This window comes from Bos taurus, chromosome 1 (assembly GCF_002263795.3).
Source record: "Bos taurus isolate L1 Dominette 01449 registration number 42190680 breed Hereford chromosome 1, ARS-UCD2.0, whole genome shotgun sequence".
NCBI lineage: Eukaryota > Metazoa > Chordata > Mammalia > Artiodactyla > Bovidae > Bos > Bos taurus.
The window spans coordinates 34,261,804-34,280,921 of record NC_037328.1 but is presented as its reverse complement, the minus strand read 5'-3'; the positions used below and the strand labels follow the sequence as shown (position 1 = coordinate 34,280,921).

Genomic DNA, 19,118 nt, shown 5'->3' with positions numbered 1-19,118 from the left:
CGGACATGACTGAGTAACTAAGCACAGCACAGGGCAGGCAGGAAACCCTGGACACCTCTGCTACTGTGGCTAGGCCCACAGGGCCATGTGGATAGCTTTGTGCACATTGGTCAGGCTCCATTCAGTGGTCTGTCCACACAGACAATTCCAGAGACCCTGCTTGAGCTTGGAGCTGCCTCCCTATTTCCCACAGCTGGTGACTGGCCCAGTAGGCCTCACCTTTAGGTCTTTACCTCTAAGCTGCCCACTTGTGGGGCAAGGAGGGACAGGAACCATGCTGGCCCCTCACATTGCTGTGTTTTCCTAGGAGCCATGCAGGGCCAGAGGAGCCTGCGGCTGGGCCCTGCCTGCCTCTGCCTGCACCTGTGTCTGCTCCTGGGTTACAGGTGCCACTGCCCACCTCTGCTCCATGGCCTGATGCAGCGCCAGCGCTATGGCAAGGTCTGCCTCTGCTCCCTGCTCTACAACTCCTTCGGGGGCAGTGACACCGCCATGGACGCTGCCTTTGAGCCTATCTACTGGCTGGTGGACAACATGATCCGCTGGTATGGGGTGGCGTTCGTGCTGCTGGTGATTGTGCTGACCAGCTCCATTGTGGCCATCACCTACATGTGTGTCCTGCCTCTCATCCTCCAAACCTACTCCATGGCCTGGCTCTGCTGGCATTTCTTCTATAGTCACTGGAATCTGATTCTCATTTTCTATTCTAGTCTTCCATTTCTACTAGGCTATTACCACCCGACCTGGATACCCACCCCAGGGAAGGAATGATAGGACAACAGTCTCTATCTTTAAGAAGTGCATTAACCCCATGCCAGCCCGAACACACCACTGCAACATCTACAATAGCTATGGAAGCTGGGACCTTTTCCAGGAGGCTTATGCTGCCATCAAGACTTGCCACCAGACCCACCACCCATTTTCTCCTTCCAAGAAAGAGTGACTCACAAGAGTCTTGTCTACCTCTGGTTCCTGTGCAGTTCTGTGGCACTTGCCCTGGGTGCCCTAACTGTATGGCAGGCTGTGCTCATCAATCAAGGTGAGACTAACATCGAAAGGCACATCAACAAGAAGGAGCATCGGTGGCTGCAGGCCAAGAGCAGAGTTTTTAGGAATCATTACAACTATGGCTGCTTGGACAACTGGAAGGTATTCCTGGGTGTGGACACAGGAAGGCACTGGCTTACTCAGGTGTTGTTACCTTCCAGTCATTTGTCCCACGGGAACAGAATGAGCTGGGATCCCCTGCCCTGGGTGACTGCTCACTCAGCCTCTGTGATGGCAGTGTGAGCATGTGAGCCGGAGTGTGTCAGCCACAACTTGAATACCACCATGCTTCCTGTGTTGCCTCAAGGGCCTCCAAGGATAGCTTCTTGGGATCCTTGAGCCAAAAGAGCCAGTGGGCCTGCCCCAGGGTACCATGCGGGGACAGCTCAAGGACCGGTATCCTGGCCATTGCAGAAGCAAGGCACGATGTGGAGAAATCCTAGGACTGATGTCCCTTTACTCAGGCAAACAGAAGTTCCAGCCCCAGACTAGAGATCAGGCAGCTAGCAACCTTGCCAGGTTGACCCCGATCTCCTCCAGGTTACAGCACTGGGGTTGGCCACTACCTCTTCTACTTGCGGTCTGAGGAAACAGCTGAATGGTAGAGATGAGATTCTGGCTTCTCAACAGGGCAAAGATACCAGGCCTACTGCTGAGGTCACTGCCACTTCTTATGTGCTGCCGAAGGGAGCAAAAATAAAGGTATTTGATTTTATTAAAAAAAAAAAAATGTTACATAAGGAAGGATCACGCATAGTGTTGTGAATTTCATATATAAAATATGTATATCTTGTATATTTCAATGAAACTCTTCTATTAGTAGTTTTCTTCTACAAAGAGTAAAAATTCTAGAAATAAAATGAATGATTCTGGTTTGGCTTTTAAAATATGTTCATAAAATATGAAGATAAAGTTTCAAGACCACTTCTATAAATAAATATGATCTATCCACATCTAATTAATATACATTAATAATTGCTGGCACCTCTTGTATTGCTTGCTTGGCATTTTGTAGATATTTTCTAATTTAATCCTCCTAATGACCTTGTGATTTAGGTTTTACTACTCTAATTCATCATATGAAGCAATTGAATCCACAGGTTCTAGTGGATCTGTTATTCCAAGTCAAGTGTCACTGCCCGAGTGAAATGATAGGCCTGAACTTCTAGAAGTTCTCTCACTTGAATGCAAGTATTTGCTTGAAGACTTGATTTTTGGAAAGAAGACAGGAAAAGAAATTATAATAAAAAGTAATTATCCCCAATTTTCTCACCACATAGAAGCAAAGTAAAATTAGCCCGGGGTGACACTGATTCTGTTTCACCTATTGTTAACTCACTACTCTGTTTCTCAGTCTCTAAATTATTCTTATCTCAAAGAAAAATGTGTGTGGCAGGGGAGGTCAATTAAATCTTTGGAAGTAGCTCAGGTATGTGCCAGGGACTGTGCTTGGAATATCATAAACACATAACACAAGAAAACGTTGGGGGTAGTAGGAGGAGTTAGGGAGAAGAGAGGTGGGAATTGTAAAAGATGAGAAAATTGGCCTAAAGGCATTTCAAGTTGAGTTGTCTTAACTCCAAAACGTATACTTGGAAATGAGAATTTGTTCCTTCCATTTAACTAAGTCAAGGAGTTTCTTTTCTATGAAATATCTTTGCCTAGTTCAAATTTGCTTAATTTAGTGTTAGTTACTTAGATGGTAAACTTCAAGAAAGCATAGGATTTTTTTTTTAATTAACTTTCTGGCCCTACAGACCCTTATTTTAAAACAAATAATGAACAAAACTAATTTTGATTATTATTAATTTATAGCCACATCCCTTCATTAAACATTAGCAGAATAAATACATTCATTTCTGAGTTAAACTCTGGTGTCCTAAACAAACACTAAAATGTATTAAATATTTTTTACATTATCTGCCTAGTTAATATATTTTGTCATTAAATTTAACTTAAATACATTAATATGTAGGTGTATGAAACATATTCAATGATTGCTTATAAATTTAATGAAAAAATAGATTAAAAGTCATTGCTTAGAGTAATTCTTCAAAAATTGCAAAGATATCACAAAAGATGAGGTGTTACTTTTAAAGAAGATCAACTAAAATATTATCAATGAAACAAATTCCCTGTAAGAACAGCTTACAATGGCATTTTAGGATTAAATTGTCCTCATTATGAAGGATTTGCAGTAGGAAGCTGAGTTATTTCTAGACTGAGTACAATAGGGATGCAGCAGGACATGAACCTTAAGCAGCAGCCAAAATGACTGTGGATAACAGTTAACTTTGTTGCAGTAATTTACAACTATAGGACCAATATTTCAAGTATGGCATTGAATTATATTTATCATACTTCTTGCTTCTGAAAAAAATCTAAGTAAATGAGAGCTTAAAACTGTAGTACACTATTATATATGGGTTTACAACTATTTCCCCCATTATACATTTTTAAATAATACTTAAAAAACAACAACAACTATCATTTCCTTACCTCCCCTACCTTAAAGTGATTCTCATTATATTTTTGGCTCATTTCTTCTTAGATGTCAAGAAAAATTCAAAAGAGGGGTAGATTAATGACCTACATTATTAGCTTAATACATATTTGTAAAATAAGTGAATGAACAAACTGGTACTAGAATTTTTAGGATAATAATTTTAAATGGATACATTATTTTCAAAATGAAATTTGAGCTTCAAATTTGTAACTATTTTAATATTTAAAATTCTTGGCTCAGCAAAGCATCCGCCTGCAATGCAGGATATGCAGGTTCAATCCCTGGGTTGGGAAAATCCCCTGGAAGAGGTCATGGCAACCTACTCCAGTATTCTTCCTTGAAGAATCACATGGATGGAAGAGCCTGGCAGACTACAGTCCATAGGGTCACAAAGAGTCAGACATGACTGAAGTGACTGAGTACACATGCATGCTGTTATTTTCAAGATGAAATCTGAGCTACAAATCTGTGAATATTTTAATATTTAAAATACTTATTCCTGTAACATCAATATAACATGTTATCACAACTTTTTTTCCAAGAGAAGAAAAAAAATCAAGTTAGATTTAGTAAGCCAAAAATAGTGAAGAACGCTGTGTATGCTCATAGAAAGAGGAACCTCTCTTTGTTGTTGCTGTTTTTCATTCATTTGTTTTGCTATTGGAGTATAATTGCTTTACAATATTGTATTAGTTTCTACTGTACAACAAAGTGAATCAGCTATATGTATACATATATCCTACCCCTCTTGAACCTCCCTCTTACCCCCACATACCACCCCTCTAGGTCATCACAGAGCACTGAGCTCCTGCTATACACCACAGCTCTCCACTAGCTAGCCATTTTACACATGGTAGTGTATATATGTCAGTGCTACTCTCTCAATTCTTCCCACCCTCCCCTTTTCCCACTGTGTCCACAAGTCCTTTCTCTACATACTTCCCTGCAAATAGGTTCATCAGCAATCCCACTACCGAGCATATACCCTGAGAAAACCATAGTTCAAAAAGATACATGTATCCCAGTGTTCACTGAAGCACTGTTTACATAAGCTAGGACGTGGAAGCAAACTGAATGCCCATCAACCAATGAATGGATGAAGTTCTTGACATACATACAATTGGAATATTACTCAACCATATAAAAGGAACGAAATTGGATCATTTGTAGTGATGTGGATGAACTTACAGTTTGTCACACAGAGTGAAGTAAGTCAGAAAAAGAAAAACAAATATTATATATTGATGCATCTCTTTTCATTTTTTAACATGTTTTTTCCCTTTACCTGGCTGTCTATGTAAGATGACTTAGCACCTATGTAAACTTTGGAGAGAGTTCAACAATTTTTAGTTTAAAAAAATAAGGGAGAAAAAAAAATACATTCTTACATAAAAATCATCTTTGTTCTCCCCAAAATGATTTTTATTATTTTACATAAATGAATTTTATTTTATTTTATTTTTTAACTTTACAATATTGTATTGGTTTTGCCATATATCAACATGAATCCACCACAGGTATACACGTATTCCCCATCCTGAACCCTCCTCCCTCCTTCCTCCCCATACCATCCCTCTGAGTCGTTCCAGTGCACCAGCCCCAAGCATCCAGTATTGTGCATTGAACCTTGACTGGTGACTCGTTTCATATATGATGTAAAAGAATGAAACTAGAACACTTTCTAACACCATACACAAAAATAAACTCAAAATGGATTAAAGATCTAAACGTAAGACCAGAAACTATAAAAGTCCTAGAGGCATAAATGAATTTTTAAATGCCACATAGATTTCCTTTTACCTAGAATCAGTAAGACTCATCCTCCTTGAGGGAAAATCCTTTCCATTTGGAAAATTTGTGATAATATTAAGGTTTTAATAGTACTGAATAAAACTAATCAGAGATAAATTCATAGAAATAGGACCAATAATATATGTGAAACGATATAAGTAAGTTATGATAAAATTGTAAGAGACTATTGATAAAAAGAAACACAAAAGAGAGAATATAAAAGTTGCACTAAAAGTGAAATGATAGACCAACAGATTAATTTCAGATTTTTTGACACTAATGGAAGACAGAGATTGAATGGAAAGGGAAAATAGGCATCAACCTAAATTTGCTTACATAGCAAAACTATATATTAATAATGAGTAAAATAGTGCTATATCTAACAAACAACAGTTAGTGTTATCCACAAATAATTTTCCCCTATAGAAATATTTAAAGTATATATTTCAGGAAGGAAAAAAATATTATTCCAGAAGAATGGTCTAAGATGTATGAAAGTACAGTGATAAAAAAAGTGGTTTGGGTAAAATGAAATAAAAGTGCCATGTGAACATGAAGACACCATCTGAAAGCCAAGGAGAGAGGTTAGAACAGATCTTTCCTTTAAGAGCTCCCAAAACGAAAGAGCTATTAACAACCCTAATGACACTTTGATTGTGGATATCTTGCTTTCAAAACCATATGCTAAGTCATTTCAGTCATGTCGACTTTTTGCAGCCCTATGGACCACAGCCTGCCAGACTCCTCTGTCCATGGGATTCTCCAGGCATGAATATTGGAGTGGTTTGCTGTGCCTTCCTCCTGTACATCTTCCTGACCCAGGGATCCAACCCATGTCTCTTATATCGCCTGCATTAGAACGTGGGTTCTTTGTCACTAGCGCCAAAACTGTGAGACAACAAATTTTTGTTATTTAAACCAGCCAGATATTTTAAATTTTTAAAAATCTAAATAAAAGTTATCTGTATAATAATAACATCAAATGTATTGGATTACAAAACAGAAAGTAAAATCATGAACAGAATAATCTATAAAAACAGATTAGAGTTGAAAAAGTGAAAGAGTCCCAAGGTAAAAGAAACATTTTCAATTGTTATATAAAATTAGAGGGATAAAGTTCTTAAAAAGTGGGGCAATGATTAAACACTAAGTAAGTTGAAGAAATAAGTCAAAATATATCAGTTATCAAAGGACTAAACTTGTTGGTTAAACAAAAGTATGGAAAACCCAAATGGAAAATCAAATAACATCCCACAGTATGCTATTTACAAATAACATACATAAAACATAAACAGCCTCAAATTTTCAAATATATATAAATAGGAAAGTGAGAGTCACTACACAATGTTCAATTAATTAGGGTTATATAGCAATTGTGAGAGAAGGCAATGGCACCCCACTCCAGTACTCTTGCCTGGAAAATCCCACGGACAGAGGAGCCTGGAGGGCTGCAGTCTATGGGGTCATTGAGAGTCGGACACGACTGAGCGACTTCACTTTGACTTTTCACTTTAATGCATTGGAGAAGGAAATGGCAACCCACTCCAGTGTTCTTGCCTGGAGAATCCCAGGGACGGGGGAGCCTGGTGGGCGGCCGTCTATGTGGTCGCACAGAGTCGGACACGACTGAAGCAACTTAGCAGCAGCAGCAATTGTGTTCTTGTTTACACCTAACAAAACAGAAGTCTTAGATTAAAAGTAGGGCTACATGTGCCACATATAAAATAGGGATGGCTGAAGTAGTTCCCCCTCCCACTTTTATACACTTAAACTTCCAATTTTGATATAAAAAATGATTTTTCTTCAAATTTCTCTAGGATCAGGATTCTTCTTTCTCATCTCTCAGTCACACTTGGATACAGTCTTCATCTTCCTGGTCCAAGAAAGTGACATTTTGTGTCTCATGTTGTAGGCTAGAAAAGGGATAAACAGGGCAAAAGTTCTATGCCAACTATAGGGAACAACTGACAAACATTCAGAAAACTAAGATCATGGCATCAGGTCCCATCACTTCATGCCAAATAAATGGGGAAACAGTGGAAACAGCGGCTCACGTAATTTTTTGGGGCTCCAAAATCACTGCGGATGGTGATTGCAGCCATGAAATTAAAAGATGCTTACTCCTTGGAAGGAAAGTTATGACCAATCTAGATAGCATATTCAAAAGCAGAGACATTACTTTGCCAACAAAGGTCCGTCTAGTCAAGGCTATGGTTTTCCCAGTGGTCATATATGGATGTGAGAGTTGGACTATAAAGAAAGCTGAGCACCGAAGAATTGATGCTTTTGAACTGTATTGTTGGATAAGACTCTTGAGAGTCCCTTGGATTTCAAGGAGGTCCAACCAGTCCTTCCAAAAGGAGATCAGTCCTGGGTGTTCATTGGAAGGACTGATGTTGAAGCTGAAACTCCAATACTTTGGCCACCTGATGTGAACAGCTGACTCATTTGGAAAGACCCTGATTCTGGGAAAGATTGAGGGCAGGAGGAGAAGTGGATGACAGAGGATGAGATGGTTGGATGGCATCACCAACTCAATGGACATGAGTTTGGGTAAACTCTGGGAATTGGTGACAGACAGGGAAGCCTGGCGTGCTGCGGTTCATGGGGTCGCAAAGAGTCAGACATGACTGAGTGACTGAACTGAACTGAATTATAATGAGATATTTCAACATTCATTTCTTAAAATCTGAGAAGTAAGACGACAAAAATATGTTTACTTTTATAAATAAATATATATTTAAATATTTGAACAAAAGAACTGCCAAACTAAGTTAAAAGACATATGTATCACACTGAAACCAACAATTGAGGAATATTATTAAGAGCATAGAGCATATCTACACAAACTGGCCACCTACGAAGATTTAAACAAGCTACCAAGAAAATTTTAAAAAGTCAGTGTCAATAGAATCTTAAATAAAATGCAAATTAACATAATGATAAATTTATTAAATATTATAAATGCATATACTTATAAGTAAATCTCTTTTAAATATCTAACATAACAAAAAAGATCATTATAGAAATGGAAATAGTAAGAAATGAGTGTATGTATATATAAAACTTCCTTGGTGGCTCAGACAGTAAAGAATCTGCCTACAATGAAGGAGACTTGGATTTGATCCCTGGGGTCAGGAGGATCCCCTGGAGAAGGAAATGGCAACCCATTCCAGTATTCTTGCCTGGAGAATCCCAATGAACACAGGAACCTGGCAGGCTACATTGGATGAGGTTGCCGAATCAGACATGACTGAGCGGCTAAGCATAATACTCAAAGTGAAAGTTTATCTGCTAGTGAGAAAAAAAAAAAAGTGCACATTCTTAGAAAATCTGTATAACCAATCTTAAATTAGGAAGAAATGAACTTCAAACACTCCTTAAACAAATAAGTAAGCTAACTGAATCAGTTTTTTCAAATGTTCCAAAAAGCAAATTCCAGGACAAATATGTTTATGAGTAGTTTCTTTGAAATTCTAAGAAGAGACAATTAAAATGAAGAAATACTTTCCAACATATTCTGTGAGGTTGTATATCTTCATTATTAATTTTAGATAAGAAGATGATGGAAGAGTAAAGTATAGGGTACTTCTTTTTATAAATATAGATGTAAAACTCCTAAACAAAATATTAGTTAACTTAATCTAGCAGTGCATATGTTGATGCTATAGCATAACTATGGTTGATTTATCCAGAATTGCAAGGGTGGTGTATCACTAAAAATCTGTAAATGTGATTACAAATGGGTAATTCAATAAATACAGGCATATCATTATTAATTCAAATTTTATCCATGAAAAGAACTATTAGTAAGCTAGAATCATCTTTAATTTAATAAAAAATAAGCCACAGGAAAATAATTTTTAATATTGAAAGCTTAAAAGTGTTCTATTTAAAATCATAGGCAACATAAGGATAACAACACAATTTTTTATCTTTGTATTGAAAAACATTCCCAATGCAATAAGATAAGAAAAAAATAACTTTATAAAGATTAGAAGGAAAGAAATGAATTGGTATTATTCATATATGATATATTTGTGTAGAAGCTACAAAAATATTCATAAAAATATTAAAATTGAAAGAGGTATTAAGAAAGTTGCTGAGTGTAGCATTAATGCAAAAATATTTATTGTATTTTTTAAAAACTAAAATATTGATAGAACACATTCAAACAGAATATTGATACATCAGATATCATTTGCAATGGTGATCTCTGTTAATCTCTGTCAATGTCATCTCTGTCAATCTAAAATACAGAAAGATATTTTCACAGAAAATTACAAAGTTCATTATGAGGCATAAACAGAAAACACACATTTTTCTCAATACGGATCTATTTAAATTGTTATAATATTTTTATCAGAATTTTTGTAAAATCTGTATGGAATTACAAGGCCCAAGAGTAACTGAAAGGTTCCTGAAAAAGAAGAGTGAGTTTGGATGATCTTTATCAAATACCAGGGTTTATTAGAAAACTAATATATTTAAGTTAATGTGGTCCTGAAACAGGAATAGACAAACTAGATTTAACACATCCATTGATTGGAGAACATGAAATATATGACAGAAGACACATGGCAGTCATTAATAAATAATTGAGGAAAGAAGAGACTAGTTAATTAATGGTTCTGGGACAATTAGTTATTCATATATTAAAAAAAATGAAATTAGCTCATGAGATCTATAACAGTCAACTTCAAATAAAGACTTAAGGAAAACAAAAACTTCAAAACCTTTAAAAGAAAAAATAATTTTTTATTGACTTTGGCATAAAATGCTATTCAAACTGAAGAAGAGTTTATTTAGAACATGAACCAAACAAGAAAAGCAAATGAAAGATCCTCATTACTAATTAGGAATATGCAAAATTAAGAACTAAAGTAAGAAAATTTTTTATTCGTAAGACTAGCGATGTCTGACAATACCAAAAATGCTGGGAATATAGAACATAGGGAACTGTGTATATTTTCTAGTGGAAAATCCTGATGCAATTATATTGGAAGCAAATTTGGCATGATCTTATAAAATGATGTGTGCAAATACTAAAAACCAGATACTCCACTTCTAGACTAAACTTTTGCAAATATGCCATAGAAAACACATATAAGAATATTCAAAATAACATTATATCAACAAAAATGTAAATTGCCCCAAAATATAGGAAACTATATAAATAAATCAATGTATTTATATTGAAATAATATTATATAACAATGGCAACAAATTTATAAAACTCCATAGGCGTAACATGGATAAAATTTAGAAATACAATGTTGAATGGTAAATGAAAATATCAAAAACTTTTTAAAGTATTAAAACACTTTTAAAAATCTCAAAGTAAATAAAATTAATGTACCTTATATAAGAATTCATGCATATAATAATTACATACCTATAGCATATGAGCAAAATTCCAAATTTTAAAAAAATTCAAAAGATTAATTCTCAATACAGTGAGAATTAATTCTTACTGATTTATTCTCACTACAGTGACAATGGAATGGGGAAGAGTAAGGTAGCAGTAATGTTTGTGGTTTCAATGATATCTGTTTTATTCTACTTTTAATGTACAAATTTGTTACATGCATTTTTATGGATCAAATAATACATGATTGTTCTTATATTTCAAAAAGCAAAACAAAACCTGGTATCAATTATAGCTGCTTTTTTTTTAATCACAGAGATCTATTACTGAGCTATATTCAGAAAACAATGGTTAGGAAAATGATATTATATTATGCCATTAGTAACAGGTGACAGCTCATTTATTTTGTAAGAATTATAGATTTATTTAAGATTAATAGAATGCACACATAAATGGAGAGAAAGAGAAACAGCAAGACAGTTTGAGACTGCTTTTCAGTTAAATTTCAGCTTCAAATTATAATCCCCACATTAATATCCTATGTCACTTGGTCAAAGTTGCTGATTCTGACTACTGAGTTAGAAGCAAAAAGAATGCTCCTTCCCAAACAAAAGTTCCCCAAGTCTGAGCAAAATGTCCAAATCATCTATTTCACATTGATGTGCTTTTTAAAACTTTTCAAATCAAGGTCACTTCTTTGTTCCACATTTAAAGAGCTGATGAAATATATTCTAATAGATTCATATCATAAATCTCTAGTGTCTAAGTAGACCTGAAGAAACATCTATCTGTCCTGATCAGTATCTCCAGAGGCTATTATATTCCCATTAAAAAAAAATATATTGTCATCTGTGTAGAGCCCATCTCAGTCTCTAGCTTGTCAGTTCAAGAACATTAGAATGCCTATTTAGTTATGCTCATTAAGATGTATATCTTTTATGCCTTGTGATAACTATTAATATTCAAAAAACATAGGGAAAAGCATAAGGCAAGTGCTTAAACTAGAGAATACAACTATTCCAAACATTTGGAGCTTCCCAATTACTACTGGACCCTATTTCCATCTGGCAACTCAGGGTTATATCACACCATAATGCCATTTTGAGACTCAAGTAAGCAGCGTCAATCTAACTGCTATTTGCAGGATGACTTTGTAGTCCTAGAGGATTGCACGATACGGATGATTGCTCCTTAGAGGAATAACTGTTGACAGGGCTGGTGAAACAACTCACGAATGATGAACTGAGAAAGTGCCCAACTGTTCATGCAGACCTGTAAAAGTGCCACAGCACAACCTCAGGAAGGATTACAGCAATTTTCCCATGTCCTATTATTTGTCTCTGAATGAAATTGACAGAGATGCACAGCATCACTAGACATCGTCTACGTGTACATTTCACACATCCTGATCCTTTAACATCATTGACTTTAAGAAATGTCATCAAACAGAGCTATCAAAATCTTGAAGCTCTCTATTATACCTTGAACAGGGATCAATTTCCTCTGTCACAAAATTAATGACTAAAAACAACTCTAATAATGTTTAAAATGAATGAAGAATTTGCCAAGAGTTCAACACTGTATTAATACTTCTGTCTAACCTTCTATTCCCAAGGCTGATAGCATGCACAAAGACTTTGACTAGGACTTGCAACACACAATTAAAAAAAAAAATCAATCTGACCATCTGTGTGAATTTATGTAAATATAAGCATATAATAGGCATACCTTGAGTAGCTGTAATCAAAGAAAACCTTTTACATAGTAATCTAAAAATAATATATTGTTAAAAAAGAACGTAGTTCATTCTTCTGCAGGTAGTACTGTCCCTGGTAATGATAGTGACAGCATTTACAAAAGGGAAAATATGATGCAGTTGAGAAAAAGAATTAATATACACTCAAGAATGGGATCATTTACTATTTAACAGAGCATTCCCATTCTATTGATGTCTTTGACATATTACCACTATAAACTGTTCATCATATTTGCTCAAATACCATGCCGTATACCTTAGTAGTTTAAAATTCGGCAGTTAAATAACATCAACAGTATATGAGCAAACTTTTATTTCCCTCCTTGTCCTATATATTGTACCATCTGTCTCATTTACTTTTCATGTGCTGCTCATCTATTTTTTGGCCATTAATAGGTTACTTTATTCATCCATGTGTATCATTCATTAGCTACTACTTCTACGATTATTATCATTATTGTTGTTGTAAGAGCACTTAACATGATATCTGTTCCCTTAACACATTTTTAAATGCATAATATAGTATGTTAAACTATGGACACAATGTTGTATAGCAGATCTCTAGAACTCATTCATCTTGTATATTAAAACATTAATGTCTGTCAAACAGCAACTCTCCACATCCCACTTTGTCTTCACTGTTCCCCAAATCACAGTGATGTCCTTGTGTTTACCACGTTCTTTGTTCTTTTCTCCATTTTATCTACTCTGCTTCTTAGAAAATATATAGATTTTTATTTTATTTTTACTCCCAATTCCTGATAAAATCATTTCAATTCTATATGTGGATAGTCAAAAAATAAAATAAAATCATTATCTAGTAAAATGATTTTATTTTATGCCCATTAGAAAAACACTTCATAGTATCAATGTTTTAGGAGTTCCATTCAGTTCAGTTCAGTCGCTCAGTCGTGTCCGACTCTTAGCGACCCCATGAATCGCAGCACGCCAGGCCTCCCTGTCCATTACCAACTCCTGGAGTTTACTCAAACTCATGTCCATTGAGTCGGTAATGCCATTCAGCCATCTCATCCTCTGTCGTCCCCTTCTCCTTCTGTCCCCAATCCCTCCCAGCATCAGAGTCTTTTCCAATGAAGTCAACTCTTCTCATGAGGTGGCCAAAGTACTGGAGTTTCAGCTTTAGCATCATTCCTTCCAAAGGACACCCAGGGCTGATCTCCTTTAGAATGGACTGGTTGGATCTCTTTGCAGTCCAAGGGACTCTCAAGAGTCTTTTCCAACACCACAGTTCAGAAGCATCAATTCTTTGGCGCTCAGCTTTCTTCACAGTCCAACTCTTGCATCCATACATGACCAATGGAAAAACCATAGCCTTGACTAGACGGACTTTTGTTGGCAATGTAATATCTCTGCTTTTGAATATGCTATCTAGGTTGGTCATAACTTTTCTTCCAAGGAATACCTCTCTGCTAAAGAAGAACTAATTTATTATGCTATCTAATACCTTTCTTGTAATCCAGCCTGTCAAATTAGGTTCTATATCTAAATTAAGGTTCTGCTTGTTGTTCTTATTGATTTTAGTGTGATCTTAATCTCTCCTGTTATTTAAATCTTTTAAACAAAATGAAACAATGATGTTTAATAACCAGCAAAACCCTAAGAAAATTTAGCATTTGGATGAAGAAGACCTAGTCTCCAGCAGGATGAGATAACAGAATAAGAATGGCCACAGATGCATCTCAATGGGAAAATTTTTAATGTTCTTTTATTTTGTTTTGATTCTTTTTAATTAAAAATTAGTATTTTATTATTTGCTATACCTTGTGGCATGTAGGAATCTTAGTTCCCTGACCAGGGATACTTGTGTTCCCCTCTATGGAAATGTGGAACTCTAACCACTGGACCACCAAGTGAAAATGAAAATCGCTCAGTCGTGTCCAACTCTTTATGACCCCATGAACTATACAGCCCATGGAATTCTCCAGACCAGAATACTGGAGTCGGCAGCCTTTCCCTTCTCCTCTGGACCACCAGGGAAGTCTCTTTTGTTTTGGTTCTTAACCAAAATTTCAAATGACAGTGAAGGCTAATTCTGTATTATTGATTTGTTGATGATGGTTTTACTAAACGTAATTCATTAAAATTCATCCTAAAGTTGTTTTTCAGCAGGTTTTATGTGATAATGCATATTCAGTTATATTTATGTAAGTGCATTTGAAACATTTTAAAAAGCATATAGCTTAAAAGTATGGAACATTCAAGAACTTAATACAGAAATTTTTACTTATTTTCAAAAGGAAACATAATTCTTATTACTACATAACCCCTTGGGTAAAAAATTAAAATGTATTACAAATACCCTTCTGTTCCCATTTGAGAGAAAGACTGAATCAAACACATTTGAAAATAAAAGACGTTAGTCAAGATAGACATTCTTTCTTTTAAACTATTTCTTAAAACATAACCTAGGTGATTACATTTAAGAAATTTCTTCTTTTTCTTGATATAGTATTTTGACATACTCGTCTATGAAAATAGGGCATTCAGATGAAGTTTCTTATTTGGAACACGATTTATGATGAAAATATATAGGTCCACACATATTTACATATATGGATTATGTTCTAACATCTCCACTTAGAAATCCATGTTCATCAATGTGAGTAAAAGTGTTCGACTCTTTGTGACCCCATGAACTGTAGCCTGCCAGGTTCCTCTACCCATGGAATTTTCCAGGCAAGAATACTGGAGTGGGTTGCCATTTCCTTCTCCAGAGCATCTTCCTGATCCAGAAATTGAACAGTGGTCTCCTGAATTGCAGGCAGATTCTTTATCATTTGAGCCACCAAGGGAACTGTTTTATATTATTAAATATAAAACATTTACTGTTCAAGCTGCCAGGGAAGCTGTATTATATTATAAAATTATTAAACATATATTTCTCAATCAACTATAATTTAATGATATATTTATTTATTAATAGTGACAGGACAGACTTGGCTTAATCATGCTCAAGTATTCAATTGGTAAATTCAGTATACTGCACATTTATTAGAACAATGCATTTAACCATAAATACTTTTTTCTGTAACTTTCTATGTTTGGGATTACTGTATATGCTTCCAGCAAACATAGAGGGACAAACATCTTGCAGTATTCTTATGTCTGTTATAATAACAATAATCTTTAAAATATTCAACTAAATACATTTATTATGTGTGTTATAATTTAGCACATGATAAGTTTTCTATAATTATTAGATACACATAATTGAAATAAAACTGACAGTAATAAAAAAACTGTGATCCTTGTTTTGCTTGTGAAAATTTAGTTGGTCATGATAGCACTAATTGGAGAAGGCAATGGCACCCCACTCCAGTACTCTCGCCTGGAAAATCCCATGGACGGAGGAGCCTGGTAGGCTGCAATCCATGCTAAGGGTCGGACACGACTGAGCAACTTCACTTTCACTTTTCACTTTCACGCATTGGAGAAGGAAATGGCAACCCACTCCAGTGTTCTTGCCTGGAGAATCCCAGGGACGGGGGAGCCTGGTGGGCTGCCGTCTATGGGGTCGCACAGAGTCGGACATGACTGAAGTGACTTAGCAGATAGCACTAATTCATTATGACTATAAACTATTTATCTGCAAAATTAAAATTAAGTAGATGAAACACTTTTATTGTTGAATGTAGGAAATACATTCCTGTAACACTGTCAAAAGTATATTTACAAGGCCTGAATTTTGGAGCCAGAGAGGCATTTTTTTAAACTTTGCATCTGCTACTTACATATACTACAATTTTAAGTCAAAGTGGGAATTTCAAGACCTTGAAATCAGTCAAAGTATGTAGTGTAGATTAATATGAAATTATATGAAAAAAATCTACATAAAGGACCAAGAAAGTAACTGGTCAACCGTGATATAACCACAAATATTTACAAAAACCCTTCCTTTTTTTTGTCCTAACTGCAAGTATTCAGTGATCTAGATAGATATTTTTCCTTATTCTTAAATATTGCGATAAATATTCATAACATAAAATTTACCAATTTAACCATTTCTAAGTGTACAGTCAGGCGGCATTAAGTATATTCACATTGTTGTGCAACAATCATCACTACTAATTTGCATAACTTTTATCATCCCAAACTGAAACTGTACTCATTAAACGACTCCCTATTCTTCTGCCTCTTGTATGGTTTCCAACACTAGTCTATGTCTCTATGGTGGTGATGGTTTAGATGCTAATTTTATTTGACTCTTTGCAACCCCATGGACTGTAGTCTGCCAGGCCCCTCTGTCCATGAGATTTCACAGGCAAGAGAGTGGGCTGCCATTTTCTTCTCCAGGAGATCCTCTCAACCAATGGGCCCAATCTGCATCTCCTGCATTGCAGGAGCATTCTTTACTACTAAGCCTCCAGGGAAGCCTCTATATCTCTATGGGTTGTTTTATTAACCACATATAAGTAGACAGAATGACCTCTGTTCATTTCCAAGGCAAATCATTCAATATCACAGTATTCCAAGTCTATGCCCCAACCACTAATGCCAAAAAAACTGAAGTTGAATGGTTCTGTGAAGATGTACAAGACTTTCTAGAACTAACACCAAAAAAAGATGTCCTTTTCGTCATAGGGGCCTAAAATGAAAAAATAGGAAGTCAAGAGATACCTGGAGTAACAGGCAAGTTTGACCTTGGAGTACAAAATGAAGCAGGACAAAGAGAGTTTTAGACCAACAGAGTTTTTCCAGGAGAACACACTGGTCAGACCAAATACCCTCTTCCAACAACACAAGAAAAGATTCTACACATGGACATCACCAGATGGTCAATATTGCAATCAGATTGATTATATTCTTTGCAGCTGAAGATGGAAAAGCTCTATGTAGTCAGCAAAAACAAGACTGGGAGCTGACTGTGGCTAAGATCATGAACACCATACTGCCAAATTCAGACTTAAATTGAAGAAAGTAGGGAAAACCACTAGGCCATTCATGTAAGACCTAAATCAAAGCCCTTACGAGTATACATTAGAAGTGGCCAATAGACTCAAGGGATTAGATTTGATAGAATGCCTGAAGAACTATGGACAGTGTTTTGTAGCATTGTACAGGAGCCAGCGATAACAAAAAACATCCCCAAGAAAAGAAATACAAAAAGGCAAAATGGTTGTCTGAGGAGGTGTTACAAATAGCTGAGAAAAGAAGAGAAGCAAAAGGCAAAAGAGAAAAGGAAAGATATATCCATCTGAATCCAGAGTTCCCAAGAAGAACAAGGGGAGACAAGAAAGCCTTCCTAAGTGAGCAATGAAGAGAACTAGAGGAAAGCAACAGAATGGGAAAGACTAGAGAGCTCTTCAAGAAAATCAGAGATATCAAGCGAACATTTCATGCAAAGATGGGCACAATAAAGGACAGAGACATCATGGACCTAACAGAAACATAAGATATTAAGAAGAGGTGGCGAGAATACACAGATGAACTGTACAAAAAAGACCTTAGTGACCCAGATAACCATGATGGTGTGATCACTCACCTAGAGCCAGATATGAGTGTAAAGTCAAGTGGGCCTTTGAAAGCATCACTATGAACAATGCTAGTGGAGGTGATGGAATTCCAGCTGAGCTATCTCAAATCCTAAAAGATACTGCTATGAGAGTGCTGCACTCAATATGTCAGCAAATTTGGAAAACTCAGCAGTGGCCACAGGATTGGAAAACTTCAATTTTCATTCCAATCCCAAAGAAAGGCAATGCTAAAGAATGTTCAGACTACCACACAATTGCCCTCATTTCACATGCTAGCAAAGTAATGCTCAACATACTCCAAGCTAGGCTTCAAAACAGTACATGAACCAAGAACTTCCAGATGTACATGCTGGATTTAGAAAAGGCAGAGGACCCAGAAATGAAATTTGCCAACATTAGTTGGATCATAGAAAAAGCAAGAGAATTTCAGAAAAACATCTACTTCTGCTTCATTGACTACATTAAAGCCTTTGATTGCATGAATCACAACAAACTGTGAAAAATTCCTAAGGAGATGGGAATACCAGACTGCCTGATCTGCCTCCTGAGAAATCTATGCAGGTCAAGAAGCAACAGTTAGAACCAAACATGGAACAACGGACTGGTTTCAAATTGGTAAAACAGTATGTCAAGGCTGTATATTGTCACCCTGCTTATTTAACCTAACAGAGTTTATCATGTGAGATACGGGCTGGATGAAGCACAAGTTGGAATCAAGATTGCCAGGAGAAATATCAATAACCTCAGATATGCAGAAGACACCACCCTTATGGTAGAAAGTGGAGAGTCGGAAAGAGTATCTTGATGAAAGTGAAAGATAAGAGTGAAAAACCTATCTGAAAATTCAACATTCAAAAAATGAAGATCATGGCATCCGCTCCCATTACTTTATGGTAAATAATGGGGAAACAATGGAAACAGTGACAGACTTTATTTTCTTGGTTTACAAATTACTAGAGATGGTGACTGCAGCCATGAAATTAAAAGACTCTTGCTGCTAGGAAGAAAAGCTATAAAAACTTAGACAGCCTACTAAAAACAGATATATTACTTTGCTGACAAATATCCGTATAGTCAAAGCTTTGGTTTTTCCAGGAGTCGTGTATGGATATGAGAATTGGACCATAAAGAATGCTGAGCACTGAAGAGTTGATG

At 36.0% G+C, this 19,118-nt stretch overlaps 1 pseudogene; it reads left to right on the top strand.

The window, feature by feature from the left end:
- The first annotated feature begins 312 nt into the window (after positions 1–312).
- On the top strand, positions 313–1,290 carry LOC781699 (palmitoyltransferase ZDHHC16-like; annotated as a pseudogene).
- The last annotated feature ends 17,828 nt before the right edge of the window (positions 1,291–19,118 follow it).